The sequence below is a fragment of the Colossoma macropomum genome, unplaced genomic scaffold, assembly GCF_904425465.1.
Source record: "Colossoma macropomum unplaced genomic scaffold, Colossoma_macropomum, whole genome shotgun sequence".
Lineage (NCBI taxonomy): Eukaryota > Metazoa > Chordata > Actinopteri > Characiformes > Serrasalmidae > Colossoma > Colossoma macropomum.
Window position 1 is genome coordinate 10121774 of NW_023494792.1, and position 16654 is coordinate 10138427.

Below are 16654 nucleotides of genomic sequence, written 5' to 3' on the forward strand. Positions count from 1 at the left end.
ATGCTTTAGTGTACATTCCCCACAACTGAATATTTTTAGCAAATTCTCTATAAACCCCTCTCAGATTGGCCATACCCTTAATAAGACCCTTTTCTACCCATTTATTACCATAACACCAATCCATTGACTTAACACATCCTCAGAAATAGCAAATGCATATGAAACACTCAGTTTTTGACATTCCACCTTTGATCCCTATACAAAACCTTTATACAATCAACCCTGCATTTAATACTTTGAGCACTAGGTCCTAACTTATAATACTGAATAAGGTGAGTGAACATATATAAAGGAATCTTTCTTTACAGAAAGATCTTATCTAATCTTTACAGAATATTTCCAGAGCCCTTGATCATTGCTTGTGGATCCTAATTTTCAGATCACTCCATTTTTCCAAAGAGTTTAGGTCAGGGGACTGGGATGTCCACTGCAAAAAGCTTGATACTGCAATCAATTAACCATCTTATGGATTGGCTGGTACGCATTAGATCATTACCCTGTTGAAAGATCCAACTACAACCCAGTCTTAGCCTTGTGGCAGAGGTAGCCAGATTTTATCTAAAATCCAGCGCCAGATCAATCAGATTCACACTTTCCTGCATGGCCAAACCCAATAGTGTGTGTGAATGATGGATAATCATGGTTTTAGAAAATCTTCCAATGCATTTTGGAGGAAAACACTCTTTTTTGAGTGATGTGACAGTACAATATCTACTATTGATGTCCTTTTGCATGTCCAGAATGAACATTACAAATCATTTCAAATAGTTCAAAATATTTAAAAGACGTAAAATTGAGGATTAGAAAATGTCCAGCCCTACTGTCCACGCTGAATACCTCCTAGTCTGAAATTAGGGTTAGTCTCAGTAAGACTAACTCAGTAAGTCTGTAAGTGCTGTGAGGTTTTGGTGCTCTGTCTGTGCAAATACAAGGACTGCTAAATCACATAACAGACTGCTAAAATTCAAATCCTCAAAAATATTCTACATCAAAAGTTAACAAGCACACTTGTCTGTCAATCTAATATGATGAATAAAAGCCCTGACTTCATCACAGTTCAGTAAGCTCTTCAAAAAGATATCCTGGAAATATGTCAGTAACTGAAGTAACAGTGAAGACATCTAATCCTATACCAGACAATCTCTGCTTCAAGTTGACACTGTTTAGGTCAATCACCGAACACTCTTTGTCTGTGCTCGGCTGCTCTTCCCTTTGACAAGCTCCCTGAAACACTGTGAAGCCTTTTACAGCTAAACATGGAGAGACGTTAACGTTTTGTGTGTATGTTTCACCATCTTGACTTTACTCGGCATTTCACCACCTCTCCAATGTTGCTAACTTACCATCACATTAAAGGAACTGCTTGAAATCTGACAAAGGGAAACTTTTCTCCAGTATACATCACTTACTTTTGTGCAATAGACAAGTTGTTTAATTACATTTGTCCCTGTTATCAGGTGGTTGTGCAGCACAGGTACCACCAATACTGGCAAAGAATTTATTCCATAAAGCACAAACTCCACCTCATGAGCACACTTGTCTGCTGCACACCTATCTGTTGTCTTCTCGCAGTACCTTCTTTTCAGAAAGACACCCACATCTATTGGTTTCTTTTCAGATGGTAACTAAAGGCACAAGCCATGGAGTAATTTTTGTGATTTTTTTGTAGCACTTTGACAGGATTTTACACACGACATTCTCTCTTGACGTAGCTTGATCAAAAACATCTCAGACACATGTCATCCTGTGAATAGTGAGAATGTGTGGAATGATCATAAGAGCTGCAAGTTGCACTGTTACTCTAGCTGTTTGTGTATTCTGTTGAAGAATACGGTTGAGTAGACTGATCAAGCCTTGCATGCAGTTTCCTTCTTTGGGAAGAGAGTGTGCTGTTGTTTTGCCTGTTAGCATAGCTGAAGGTGCTGTTAGTGCATCAGCATGGTCAGCTGATGAGATGTGGTTGGCAGTCAGCTTCTCTGCACCTGTAGTAGCTTGGAAACGGGCTGTCACTTATCTTGCTGTGGTGGATAGGCCAATATTTATCAACAGCTGTGCCCTCACCTGTCTGTGGTGCTCATCAAGCCGTTTCTGAGCTTCAGCAGCATGGAAGGTTCCCTTAAGGCTGGAGCATGGGCAATGGTCCACAAACATCATGGTCACTTTACAGTGAAGATCTTCAGAAACTACACCCTTGGCTTTTTCAGACACTGTCCAACCACTTCTGTTGCCCAGCTGACATGACCCATGGCATTTACCTGAGCAGCAATTAGTATATTAAAAAATAAGTAAGCAGCATTAAAGAGTATGTCAGCTCACTTTTGATGCTTTAGCATATTGAATATCTCCTTGGAATTATTATTAGGTTTCACTGATGGGTTAAGTGATGTTTATCCATTATACCATTATCATAGACCTATTCATAGACAAAAATATTCATCCGATTTCATAGCACCATATTTTTACAACCATGAGGCGGCCAGGAACCAATCACATACCAATTGAAAGAGGGGGTCATAGAGTTTCTGACTGTCACCAGAAGATGGCTCCCTTCAGTCTGCGAGGAACCAACGACGAATGCTCTGAGCTGTTGGAGGTTCACTGCTGACAAAAATCACGTTGCACAGTTATGATGGATGATGGTGACCCCTGAGCAGAAAGTGTTTTGCATTCTCCACTTCAATAAGAGTGAATCCATCATAACTGTGCAACGTGATATTCGTCGGCAGTGAACCTCCAACAGCTCAGAGCATTCGTTGTTGGTTCCACAACAATTGATGATCTCCGAAATCGCATTGAAAGAGCCGTGAGTACAGTGACACCTGACATACTCAATCGAGTATGGGATGAATTTGACTATGGCATTGATGTTGTCCGTACAGCTGGAGGAGGTTCATATTGAGCACTTGTAAAATTACATAATAAACTTAATGCTCACTTAAACCATTTACAGTTTACTGCAATGACTTACAAGTAAAATAAATCAATTACAAATCAGATAAATCTTTTTGAATCACCCTGTACAATAAAGATATGTCTAACATATCTTTCCATCCATCACAGGATGGACACACAGACATTTACATTCACACCTAGGAGCAATTTAGCATCTCCAATTTGGCTGAGTGCATGTCTTTGTATTCTGAGAGGAAACCCATACAGACACTGGGACAACATGCAAACTCCACACAGAAAGAACCCTGGTCACCCAGCCGGGGAATCAAACCCAGTCCCTCCTTGCGGTGAGGCGACAGTGCTACCCACGACACTGCTGTGCAAGTTTTGCCGAAGTTATAAACATCAGATCTGCACACAGAACACCGCAATATTAGCTCAACTTTGTCTTTGAAGGTATTTATATACACTTGGAAAATCTTGAACTCTTCCAGAGGTGCTCCACTGCCACCTCATTCATTTCCTACAGTTTTCTGGATCTAAATTGTAAAAGATAAAGAGCACTGATGATCAAGTTAGGGATCAAGATAGCATGATAATGTTAGCCCTTTCTCACCAATGACTGCAGACTATCATAATAGATATGTACCCAGTATACATATTTTGTCTTGCTCAGGAATTTCCTTCCAAGGCATGCTTTATTTTAAGAATAGGATTTTAAATGGAAAAAGTATAAAAACAAAAAAAAAATCATGTTACTGTCACACAAAGAGGATAACTAACTGTGGGAAATACAAGTAAATCCTGCACCATACACAGCACTATAAACTTACACACACTACACAACACAGTGTATGTAAAAAGAGAAAAAGATACTACAAAGCTAATCACAAGCATCATAGCAGGAGGTCTTTCATCAAGAAAACTACTTACTAATCAGTGTATTTCAGTCACATTATTACAAGAACCCCCGATGGCGTGTCTAGTCGAATGTCGAAAAGATTAAATGCGGATGTCTCTCATGTACAGCGCTGGCGTGGTCATTATCCAGCAGCTCGCTGATTTGGGATGTCTGGTCTGTGGACTCTGGTTCTTTGCCCTGCAGCCAGAGAAATATTTGCTCTCTCCTGAAAATGGATTCACAATTATCTTGGTTCATTTACAGACTTCATTCACATCAAACTTAATCTTCTGTACCGTACCAGTATCTCTGTAATAGATACTGTATATCATAATACTGTTCAGTCACTCTAGTCCACGGGACCCACCATGTCAGGGTACCTTAAGTGGGAGAGGAACACAGCATCTGTAAATGAAGACAGTAGAAAATGTTCTTTCTGAGGCATCTGAAAAAGTCAACCTGCCACAGAGCCTGATGATCCAGTTCTACACAGCGATCATCGACTCCACCCCCACTTTATCTGTAAGCATCTGGTTTGGTTCCTTCACCTCTCAAGAAGTAGCCAAATTCCAGTGCATAATCAGAACAGTGGAGAGGATCATCAGATTTTATCTGCCAACTCTTATGGAGATCTACAACAGCAGGGTCATAAAGCGTATTGGCAAGATTACAGCTGACCCCTCCCATCTTGGACATCACTTCTTCCAGCCACTTCCCGATTCAGGACCATATTAAGTTTAATTACACACTTCTATAACCTAAGAATAGCTCAACCAGTTTACACTGAAGTATTTGTAGTTACTGAATAATAAACCTTAGTATGTATTACGGCTGGTATTTTAAGAGGTTAAACTTTAAACTGAACTTAGCAAACCTCGCTTGCTGTCTAACTATATAACTCCTCTATATCATAATGTGTGTAAATGTTACAGCTGTGATATACTGTAAATCATTGTACATTATGTCTCATCTGACCCTCTCATAGTCACATATTCATCTCTTTTGAGTCATTTAACATTGGATCTTTATATCTACTGTCTTTTTCTATTCCTATTTTATTTGTTTTGTTGGTTAAATGTCTTATTTTCTTCTAAATATTTGTCTGTGTACTTCTCTGGTCTATTTAGTATGCACTCACCAGACAAATTCCAGTAACTGGCATAATTGGCACCTTTGGTTCTTAAGTTCTATGTAGCATCAAATTACTATTTTAGTTATAATAAGCTGAAAAGTGATAAGTTTTCATAAAGTTCCTATACTTGGCGAAATAAAGTAATTCTGATTCAGAGAATTGGGTGTGGAGGCATGTTACCTTTTACAGAGTTTAAAAGTTTCATGGCTTATTTTTTATGATTTAAAGTGCAGAAGACAGGCAACAACACATATTTTGCTCTTTATACATCAGCAAGTGGAAGAGGAAGGGTTTCAGTATGGAGGAAAGATCGAAATGATGTGGTCTACACAAGTTGCATGCACACAGAGTCTGACTCAATTCACATAAATCATGTGAGACTGTCAGAAACAGCGGTTGAGAGATTTTGATGGCACATACCATGTGACAGCATGTCTGCAAATTCCATTTGTCACATACACATACCCACTTATACTCATAAATCTCAGTCATCTGGGGCAGATTTTGAGATGTTTTGAGGCACTTTTCAACATTCGTAGCTATCTTTCATGACCACTGGGTATTGCAGCACTGATAAGCTCTAAAATGGGTAAATTTTGACCTGAACACAGGAGGGTTAACTTGGCTGGCTTGCCAAACTGATTCTTTAGAACATGAAGCTGCAACTGCTCTCCACTCTGTGCCCACAGGCAAGTCTGTTTCTGCTTCGCAGACCCTCTCTAAAATTACACAGTGAACTTAAAGCCTGGTAAAATTATCTAGACCCACTCTGAAAGAGTTGGATGATACTTTTTTTATGAGAGAATGATAGAAAATCTTTTTGAGCGTGGCAGGTAGAGAGTAAGCTGAGTCTGAGGAATACCATGGCATTTCAATCACAATCATGCATTTCATAATCTGTTTCATTTGACCCATTCTTTTCGTTTGATTTCCCAAATTAGCTCATGAGAAAACAATGTTCAGTAGAAGGATATTGCATTTAAAGGGAATTGCTAAATGCTGCAAAATATTCAAATGCTATACATTTCTTTGATTTCTACAAATGCTATACCAGTGACGTTAAAACCAACTGGCAAGTCTGTGATCTTAAGAGCAAAACATAATCTTTCCCAAGGAGCTTTTTTATCACTGGCAATCTAGTGCTGTCAAGACATCCATGCCCATAACGATGTACAGACAGAGTGGGTTTCCTGTGTTACATCTCTAGAAAGTAAACATAGGCATCATATTTTTGAAAAGGCAACTATGTCAATAAATGGCCAAATAAATACAAGAATTTGCCCTAATTAGTGGTTCTGTCTAGGTCTGGAACAACTACTTGACATCATCATAGTGCTGATGATAAAAAATAGATGGCAACAAATCTAGTTACTGATTAGCTGTCTTGATGGGGTTTGATGACGTTATTTGTTTCACTTGATTGACAGAGGGAAAATGCAGAGTTTAATCCAAAAAGTAAAAAATACAGACCCACCACTCTAAGGTCATTTATTAAGACGGTTTCCCATAAGATGTGTAAAACTGAGCTTTCATGAATTTCTTATGTGAGCATCCAGAGCGAATATGCTGTATCCACAGCTGGAAAGATGGATAAAGCTTAGCATGATGAGCACCTGCTGAAACTGTGGTGAAAAATTAAAAACTAGTGTGGTGCTGTTATTTTTTAACTAGCTCTTTTAGTTTAGCAAACAGAAGGCATAACACTGGCTAAAAGATTAAGCTGCATTTTATTTTTGAAAACTAATGTTTTTTTTCTGCATTTTGTCCAGCCACTCTCATGAAATCTGTGTTTTATATCATTGGAAATGGAGTTATTAAAGAAATGCTGTCCAGAGTGGAGAAATAATTTGAATAGCAATGCAAAGTCTTTGTTGAATCATCTGGACCTTTCACAATCAGTAAAATAGCATTTGAGGCCAGAACTTCTGTTGCTACGGCCTTGATAGAACTCCTTTTTTTATTTTTGGCTAAAATGATTTAGAAAATAGAGTAGGTGTTTTATTTTTGAAAGAACATTATGAAAAAAGGAATAATCCTTGTACTTTTCATTTAAATGAAACATTGTGCATAATGTTTAATTACTTTCCGTCTAATAACTGCACTATTTCTGTTCTTGTATAATCGATTAATAGAAATTATAATGGGCTGACTAATTGATTATGGAAATAGTCAATAGTTGCAGCCATAATTCTGTTGATGGATGAATGTTGCAGTGGGGCAGAGATGAACCTGGTTGTGATGTGCATGAAAGGCTATGACTTTTGTCATAACTGTTCTCAGTCCTGAAACCACTAAGGTGTCACTAAAAGGTCACTTTTTCTCTTTTTAGTCACTGAGGCTCAGTTGTGGACATAAGTGCATGAAGATGAGATTACAGTGTCTGCCAAGCTAGATGAAACAAGATTGGCAAATAACTAAAAGAAAAGGCCAGATCAGGAGGACCAATGGCAAGTCTTCACAGAGAATACAGTCAAAAGACAGTGAGTTAGTTAGGTAGTTAACTTAGTTTTCTACTATTTCTACTATTAAATATTACATTATTTAAATGTGACATTTCCAACAGTGTAAATTCCATCAAATGCAGTTAACACCAGAATTATTGGTGCCCTTCAGGAAAATTAGCTAAAATCAATACATTAAACAAACCACACATAAACTTAGTGATATTTCAGGCTTAAACAAATGAATCAGCTACTTAAGCAAATGGCTAACGGTGAGCAGCAAAACAGCCCCAAAGTATCAGTGATCCACCACCATATTTGGAAGGAGGTATTGGGTGCATTTCATTATATGCAGTCCCATTTTTCAGACATCACACAATTCCATTTGTAATTCCAATGACATTTTACAGGTGTCCAGGTTTGAGGCTGTATTGTATGACTTGTTCTTAGGAAAAGCTTCTTTCATCAAACTCTTCCAAAAATCTTCTCACCATGGAGGTGGTGTATGACAGTCGATTTTAAAATGACAAAGCCGTAACATTTAACTCAACTGTGCAGTTCTGCAACTGTGTTCTGAGTTCCTCTATGCCTCTTTTACCATCCTCCTCACTGCACGTGGGAGCGGTATGCGGCCAGTTTCTGGCAGATTTTCAGCCATTTAATGATTTTCAAACATTTCTATTATCACTGTGATTGTGCTTAATGCTAATTTCAACTGACTGCAATTTTTTAACCATCTCTTAATCTATGCAGGTCCACAGCCTTCTGTCTCATTTGAGTTGACAGTGCTTTGCTTTTACCTATGTTGATGGATAAAAAGGGATTTTACTTGTGCATAACCTCATATTTATACCCCAGGAAACAGGAAATGGTCATAGACAACAATAGATTTCCTGTAGACTAGGAACAATAACCTTTTCATGGTATGGTGCCTTGTAGAATGTGGATGCTTACATGCATTAGAGAAGCAAATAGCTATGCTGCCTGTAGTTTTAACTCCTTTCAGAGTCTCCCATGGCAGAAAGGTCTTAGAAGAGGAGCCAGGCTCATCATTTATATTAGGCAGCAGCAATATGGGACAATGTCATCTGTGGGTGATCACAGCAATGGAGACATAGATTCAACTGTGTCGAAGAAGGCAATGGTAAAGCACTTCTGTCTTTTAGCAAGAAAACCACAGATACAACAGAATGATTGTTGAGATGCTAGAAAACAGTATCATAAGGTCACAATGCGCTCAACTTGTTATTGAGGAAGAGCTGAGGATTCTTCTGAGTACAGCTTGTGCTTATGACGTGACTAGATCAAAGCCTTCGGGACACTTAGTTGCTGAAGTTGAAAAGTGAGAAAAGAAAATTCAAAGCTGCAAAAACAAAATCACAGTTAGAACTTAGAATGTACTAAGTATGAATCATCGCAAGCTGGATCATCTACACATCAACACACTGGGGACAGGGTTTGGCAAAATACTTTGAAATAGCAGTGATGGCTGAATACTGAATAAACTGTTCAAAATGCATTCAGTAATGTATTCCGTTACAATACATAAAACATATTCAGAATACATTTACACTACATCTTGATAAGGCAATTTTTTTTTTTTTTTAACCTATTTTTACTTATTCATGCTGTTCTTCGATGTTACTAGTTGGCACCTTTCTTCATATAATTATTCTGTTAATATGTTTCATGAAAAATTATCCTTGAAATTTTTTTTCTATCTCACTATCTGCTTCAGTCCACTGCTACTCTCACAATCCCCCAAGCAGAAGTCCGGTACAATACTAATACTAAACTTATCACTTGCAAATACTGTATTCTGAATATAGCCCTTCCAAATGTAACTTGGACTAAATACAGATACTTAGCTTTTGTATTCTGAGTATGTACCCCCAATACTTGTATTCTACTGCATCCCAAACCTGCCTATCTCCTGCCTAGAAATCAGTGAACTAAAAGGAACTGGATTAGGACACTTTCATTTAGAGGAACACACTGTCTACTACTCAGGACTCAGACAACAAAGGAGAAAGAAGTGTCTTTCATTGTCAACAAAGATGTCAACAAGACATCGGATGCATTATTGGATGACATGCTGTGAATGATTGACTGATGCACAACCATTCAACACTACACTCATCTGGGTTCATTCTCCAACAATGGATGAAAGCAATGAAGAAATCATTAAGTTTTATGATCAAACTCAGGCAGAAGTTGACAAAACCTGCAAACAATACGTACCGCTGGTGATCGGAGACTGAAACGCTAAGATCAGAAACAAGGAGGAAAATACAGGACAAGATAGACTTGTAAACAGGAACAAAGCAGGAGAGTGACTAATCAACATCTGCGAGTACAATGACTTTTTCATTACTAATACATTTTTCAAGCAACCAAAACAACGTCTGTACCTGGACATCACCAGATGGAGTTCACCAAAACCAAGCAGACTACATGCTTTGCACCAAGACATGGAAGAGCTCTATTTTAAATTCAAAGGCAGGGCCTTGAGCTGATTCCTGAACAGATCATGAACTTCTAATGTGCAAGCTCCAAGTGAAGTTGAGAGAAAACAATCAAACCATCAGACTTTCAAAATATGACCTGGAGAACATCTCACCTGCCTTCAAAGAAGAACCAGGATTCGGTTTTAATGTTGGACATCACTGACGTAGAACCAGAGGAGCTGTGGATGATATTTAAAGAGGTCATCAAAGAAGAGTCAGAGAAAACCCTAGAAGGGATCAAAAGGAGAAATAAGGATATTGCAAAAAGAGAAGAGAAGAAGGACAAAGATCTTGTAAGAGAATGAATTCCCAGAGATTTGCCAGGAAGGACAAGGACCAACACTACAACAAAGAGGAAAACACACTTAAAAGAAAAATACATTTTCAGTCAACAGACATCATTGAACAAAACGTAAAAGATAAAAGCTTAAAAAAGGAAGGAATACACAGAAGACCTCTACCAAAAAGACGTCAATTGTTAAGACACTTCTACTGATGTTGGTTACACAGAAGAATCTTCAGTGCTAGAAGATGAAGTCAAACAGGCCCTGAGATCATTGCCAAAAAAAGAAAGCCACATGAATTGATAAAATTACAATGGAAATATTTCAGGATTCTGAAGAACATTCCGTTAAAATTATACCAAATTTGGAAAACAGCTCAATGGCCGACAGATTGGAAGAGGTCAGTATATATCCCTATACCAAAGAAAACGAGACCAGAAAGAATTGTAAACTATCATATAATTTCCCTAATATCACATGGAAGGAAAATTATGCTTAAGATCATTCAACACAGTCTGCTGCCACACATCGAAAGAGAGCCTGATTTCAGGAAAGTCAGAGGAACAAAAGATATTATTGCAGATGCAGGCTGGATCATTGAAAAAGCCAAAGAGATCAAGAAGGGTCATGCATTTTATTGACTACTGCAAAGCCTTCGACTGTGTCGACCGTGCAAAATTATGGCATGACCTCAGGAAAATGGAAATACCAGAGCATCTTATCATTCATAAGGAATCTCTACACTGATCAACAAGCCATGATTAGGCCAGAAAATGGACAAACAGAATGGTTACACTTTGGCAAAGGAGTTAGAAAAGGCTGAACACTATCACCATACCTGCTCAACCTGTATGCAGAACATACACAGAAGAACATTGAGAGAAGAAGGACTGGAGGAAGGTGATCAAGGATTCAGGATTGAAGACCTTAAGGTCTTTATAAGAGCAATCAAACAACAGAGTAAAAAGATAAGACTTCAGCTCAATATTAAGAAGACTAAGGTCATGACAACAGGAAAGACTGCTACTTTACCATTGATGAAGAAGATATGAAAACAGCTTTTGCCAACTTGCATCAGATATTAACAACAGAGGATCCAGCACTCAAGAAATATGACACAGATTGGCTCTTAGCAAAATAAGGATCAAGAAACTCGAAAAGATCTTTAAATGCAATGATTTGTCTCTACAAACAAAGATCAGAATTGTTCTGGCTATGGTTTTCTCTGTTATTCTTTATGAATGTGAAAGCTGGACAATCAACATGCTAGACAGCAAAAACTTAGATGTCTTTGAACTCTGGTGTTGTTCACTTTTACGAGTACCTTGAACAGCAAAGAAAACTATCCTCATACTCAAACAAATCAAGCCTCACCTCTCACTCAAAGCCCAGATAACCAAACTAAATCTTATATTAGACAAATTCTAAAAAGAACTTTTGGAGGAGTTGAAGGTGAAAAAGAAAAAGGGTGACTAGGAACAGGATGGATGGATATAATCAGAGGAATCATGAACCAGCCATTCAGAATCCTGAAGAACAAAACAGATGAATGGCAAGCAATCTTTCTAAACATTTTTGAGTAAAATTTGAATCATTATACGTATTGTTTATTTTACATACACTATATTGCCAAAAGTATTTGCTTGTCTGCCTTAACACACATATGAACTTGAGTGACATCCCATTCTTAATCCATAGGGTTTAATATGATCTTGGCCCAACCTTTGCAGCAATAACAGCTTCAACTCTTCTGGGAAGGCTTTCCACAAGGTTTAGGAGTGTGTTTATGGGAATTTTTGACCATTCTTCCAGAAGCGCATTTGTGAGGTCAGACACTGATGTTGGACGAGAAGGCCTGGCTCGCAGTCTCCGCTCTAATTCATCCCAAAGGTGTTCTATCGGGTTGAGGTCAGGACTCTGTGCAGGCCAGTCAAGTTCTTCCACACCAAACTCGCTCATCCATGTCTTTATGGACCTTGCTTTGTGCACTGGTGTGCAGTCATGTTGGAACAGGAATGTTGGGGCCATCCCCAAACTGTTCTCACAAAGTTGGGAGCATGAAATTGTCCAAAATCTCTTGGTATGCTGAAGCATTAAGAGTTCCTTTCACTGGAACTAAGGGGCCGAGCCCAACTCCTGAAAAACAACCCCACCCCATAATCCCCTCCTCCACCAAACTTTACACTTGGCACAATGCAGTCAGACAAGTATTGTTCTCCTGGCAACTGCCAAACCCAGACTCGTCCATCGGATTGCCAGATGGAGAAGCGTGATTCGTCACTCCAGAGAACACGTCTCCACTGCTCTAGAGTCCATTGGCGGCGTGCTTTACACCACTGCATTTGATGCTTTGCATTGCGCTTGGTGATGTAAGGCTTGGATGCAGCTGCTCAGCCATGGAAACCCGTTCCATGAAGCTCTCTACGCACTGTTCTTGAGCTAATCTGAAGGCCGCATGAAGTTTGGAGGTCTGTAGCGATTGACTCTGCAGAAAGTTGGCGATCTCTGCACACTATGCGCCTCAGCACCCGCTGATCCTACTCTGTCATTTTACGTTGCCTATCACTTCGTGGCTGAGTTCCTGTCGTTCCCTTCCACTTTGTTATAATACTACTGACAGTTGACTGTGGAATATTTAGTAGCGAGGAAATTTCACAACTGAACTTGTTGTACAGGTGGCATCCTATCACGGTACCACGCTGGAATTCACTGAGCTCCTGAGAGCGACTCATTCTTTCACAAATGTTTGTAGAAGCAGTCTGCATGCCTAGGTGCTTGGTTTTATACACCTGTGGCCAAGGAAGGGATTGGAACACCTGAATTCAATTATTTGGATGGGTGAGTGAATACTTTTGGTTTCTTGAGAGGTGCAAATAATTCTGGAATTGACTGTACAACTCTCTCGGGTCATGTTTGGTCCCATGTCATTTTGATAGTCCTCTACAGATTGCCTAATGATGTTTAAATTATTAGCAAACTATGTGGTGAAACCCAGTTACCACTTAATAGCATTAGAATTAGGGTTAGGATTAGGACCAACTCATAGGTTGTTGACCAGGGTGAGGTTTTGGGTTGACGTTCAGATTAGTGTTAAAGTTAGGGCCAGGTTTAGGGCTGGGAAAAAGAAAGTTGTCCAGAACAGCAAACGTCTGTTCCAAAGGCTGTGGAGAGGACATTCATTTAAGGACTTCATGCCCAACAGGTAAGTCCTCCTCGTTCACTTGTTCAAAAGGGAACTTTCATTTCCAATCAGAGGAGCTGTCACTCACAAGTGGGACAATCCATTCAGTAAGACAAGCATGAGCTGACAAAGGGCCGTAGGCTGGACCTGAAGGGCCTGCTAACATTCCCCTCCCCATCTCCTCACCTTTACTCTTATCTCTCAACTTGTGAAATTGCTTCCACAGGATGGCAGCTCTTAAGCAAGGCTGCAGTTAGTTGCGTGTCTTGTTACTGATTCGTAAAGAGTATCTTCATTGTGAAGGATGTCTTCATTGCAGTACATGCTGTTTCAAGATTCTAAGTGTGACCAATGCTCTGTCATCAGTATATAGACTATAGAAAAAGCAGTGTTCATCTGTTCATTTCATGAAACTAATGAAAGTACAGGGAAACAAATTGACTTTGGTGCTTTTGAAGGGAGTTAAAATGATCAGTTTGATTAATTATCACAAAACACCTGAGATTTCAGTTAGATACAGTGTCTAATGGAAAGTAAATGTCTGCATTGTCCTCTCCTTTTTTAGCCATGAGGGCTCTAAAGTAAAGTACATATTCAATTAACCCCTTACATGGCCAGGGCCTGCCTGCAGGCCCAAAGCTATATTACTCACTTACAGACCATAATATTCCATCATGTAAGTTCATTGACAACAGTCTCATACTGATTTGAGCCTTGCAATAGGGGGTTGAGTTGTATAGAGCAGCAAGACAACTTGTATTTAATTCAAATCATGAGGAAACACAAATAAAAAACACATATAAGTCTTACACCAAGGACCTGCCTCTTGAATTTGAAGTGGAACACATATTTGTTACCCCTTCTACTTTCAAACAAAGGGTACATTTCAGTATGCAAAGGTATTATAATGTCATCGTAATGCTCTTATTAAATCTTTAAGCCAGTAGCTGGTAATTAACTGGCTGTCCAGTAATATTTTATCAAGTAGCAACTAGAGTGAATTAAGCATTTTCCAGAGCACTTTTATTTGTGTACTGTACATCATAATATTTGACACAACCCTCACCTGAGCAATGGGTCTATATGAAATGTGCTTATTGATACTTTGAAATGAATAACTCTTTAGTTGCACTGCATGTCAGTAGCCACTCGATTGATGAGGCTTAATAAGGACACATTAATGGACAGAAAGTTACTGTTTAATAAAGTATTAGTGAGCAGCTAGTTGATAAGCAGCTACTGGCTTGATAGTGTTTATTGAAAACATTACAACCACTTTGGAAAAATGCTTTATTCTGCCTTGTTATTGCTAAATAAAGTAGCAATGAGCAGTCTGTTAACTGAATGCTTAATAAAAGCATTATTAGGGCTTTCTAATGCCCTCCTATTCTGAAGTTTTACTTATACAAAAACTAAAAAGCTTATAACTATGGTATAAATCACAGTGATTCGTTTAGTGATTTGGTCTCCTGTAAGAAAATGTTTCATAGTGTTTTACTCCTCACTTCCTCCCATGTCCAGAATACTGGGCAGGAAAAACGAACACGTAAAATCATTAAGAATTCATCAAGGGGGAAAAGACTCTGTTTCTGCCTGGGTCAGCACCATGGAAATGTAGGCCTGAGGATTAATGGTCTATTGGCTTATAAACATTTAGTGATACATTATTATGGCTGAGAGAGACCAACTTTTACTGTGTTGTTTTTCAAATGCTTCACAACCACACTAGATGTTCCTTATTTTTAATTAGATACACCAAACAGCTGCATAAGCAAACAATAAGTCCACCTCGGAAACTAGCAAAGTGCATTTCATGGTGACCTTACTGGCTTTGACTGAGGATTCTGTCTTGAGGTGGGCTATGGGGACCACTGTGCTATTTAACCTGCTCAACTCCAGTGCATTTGTACTTAAATTAAGGGCTTATTTTAGCAGTAGAAAAGGGTACACATTGATTATAGCCTCAAAAAACATATAGGAAAAGTGGGAAAAGTTGGCTTAAAGTGAACTCTTGTTGTTCTGTTATATATACACCAATCAGGCATAACATTATGACCACCTCCTTGTTTCTACTCTCATTGTCCATTTTATCAGCTCCACTTACTGTATAGGTGCACTTTGTAGTTCTACAATTACAGACTGTGGTCCATCTGTTTCTCTGCATACTTTGTTAGTCCCCTTTTACCCTGTTCTTCAGTGGTCAGGGCCCCCATGGACCCTCACAGCGCAGGTACTATTTGGGTGGTGGATCATTCTCAGCCCTGCAGTAACACTGATGTGGTGGTGGTGGTTAATGTGTGTTGTGCTGGTATGAGTTGATCAGACACAGCAGTGCTGCTGCAGTTTTTAAATACTGTCCACTCACTGTCCACTCTATTAGACACCTACCTTGTCAGTCCACCTTGTAGATGTAAAGTCAGAGACAATAGCTCATCTGCTGCTGCACAGTTAGTGTTGGTCATCCTTTAGTCCTTCATCAGTGGTCACAGGACACTGCCCACAGGATGCTATATATATATAGTACAAATATTAAATACTACACAAATGATGAAAATAAAATATTGCTGATACGGAGCCTTCCTGGGAAGCAATGCAAGTGTATTTTGTCTGCTTGTACAGTGAGAAGGATAATTTGAGAGGCAAATTTTTCTCCAAAGGTCATAGTTGGAAAATTGCAGTTGTTCCTGAGATTTCCAGTCTCCAAAACTACAATTAGAGACCACCTCCATGCCAACAAACTACTTGCAAAGTACCAGGAAAAAGTCTTTGTTGTCATCGAACCGCAAATGTAAATATGTGGTGTATAATGATTATTAAACAACATAACAGATAAACTACCATATATCTCCTTGACCATTTAAAAACAAATCAATCAAATCAAATCATGTTTATTGTCACATTATATTTACACAGGTGCAAGGTGAGTGAAAATCTTAGGTGTGTAGCCCCCTTGTAGAATTTATATACAAAAAAATGTATATACAATATCTCTATATGTATATACATATACACAATATACACTAGTATTGCACTATTTCCAATGTACAGTTGTACAGTAATAAGTTATGAAATAAAACTGTGATATGTGCTGCTGTACACATTTCCATATGTGCAGTTAGTGAGTCTGAGGTAGATAATAAATGAGATGCAGGGTACACAGGGGATAGAATATTGATATAGAAATCTTCCAGATTATACAAGATATGGATAGAAGATGTACAAGATGTCAGTCTATATGTGTCAGTTTAGATTGCTAGATTGAAGGTGCAGATTGAAAAAAGACAAAAGAAAAACTAGTCCAGCAAAATGCCGTTAG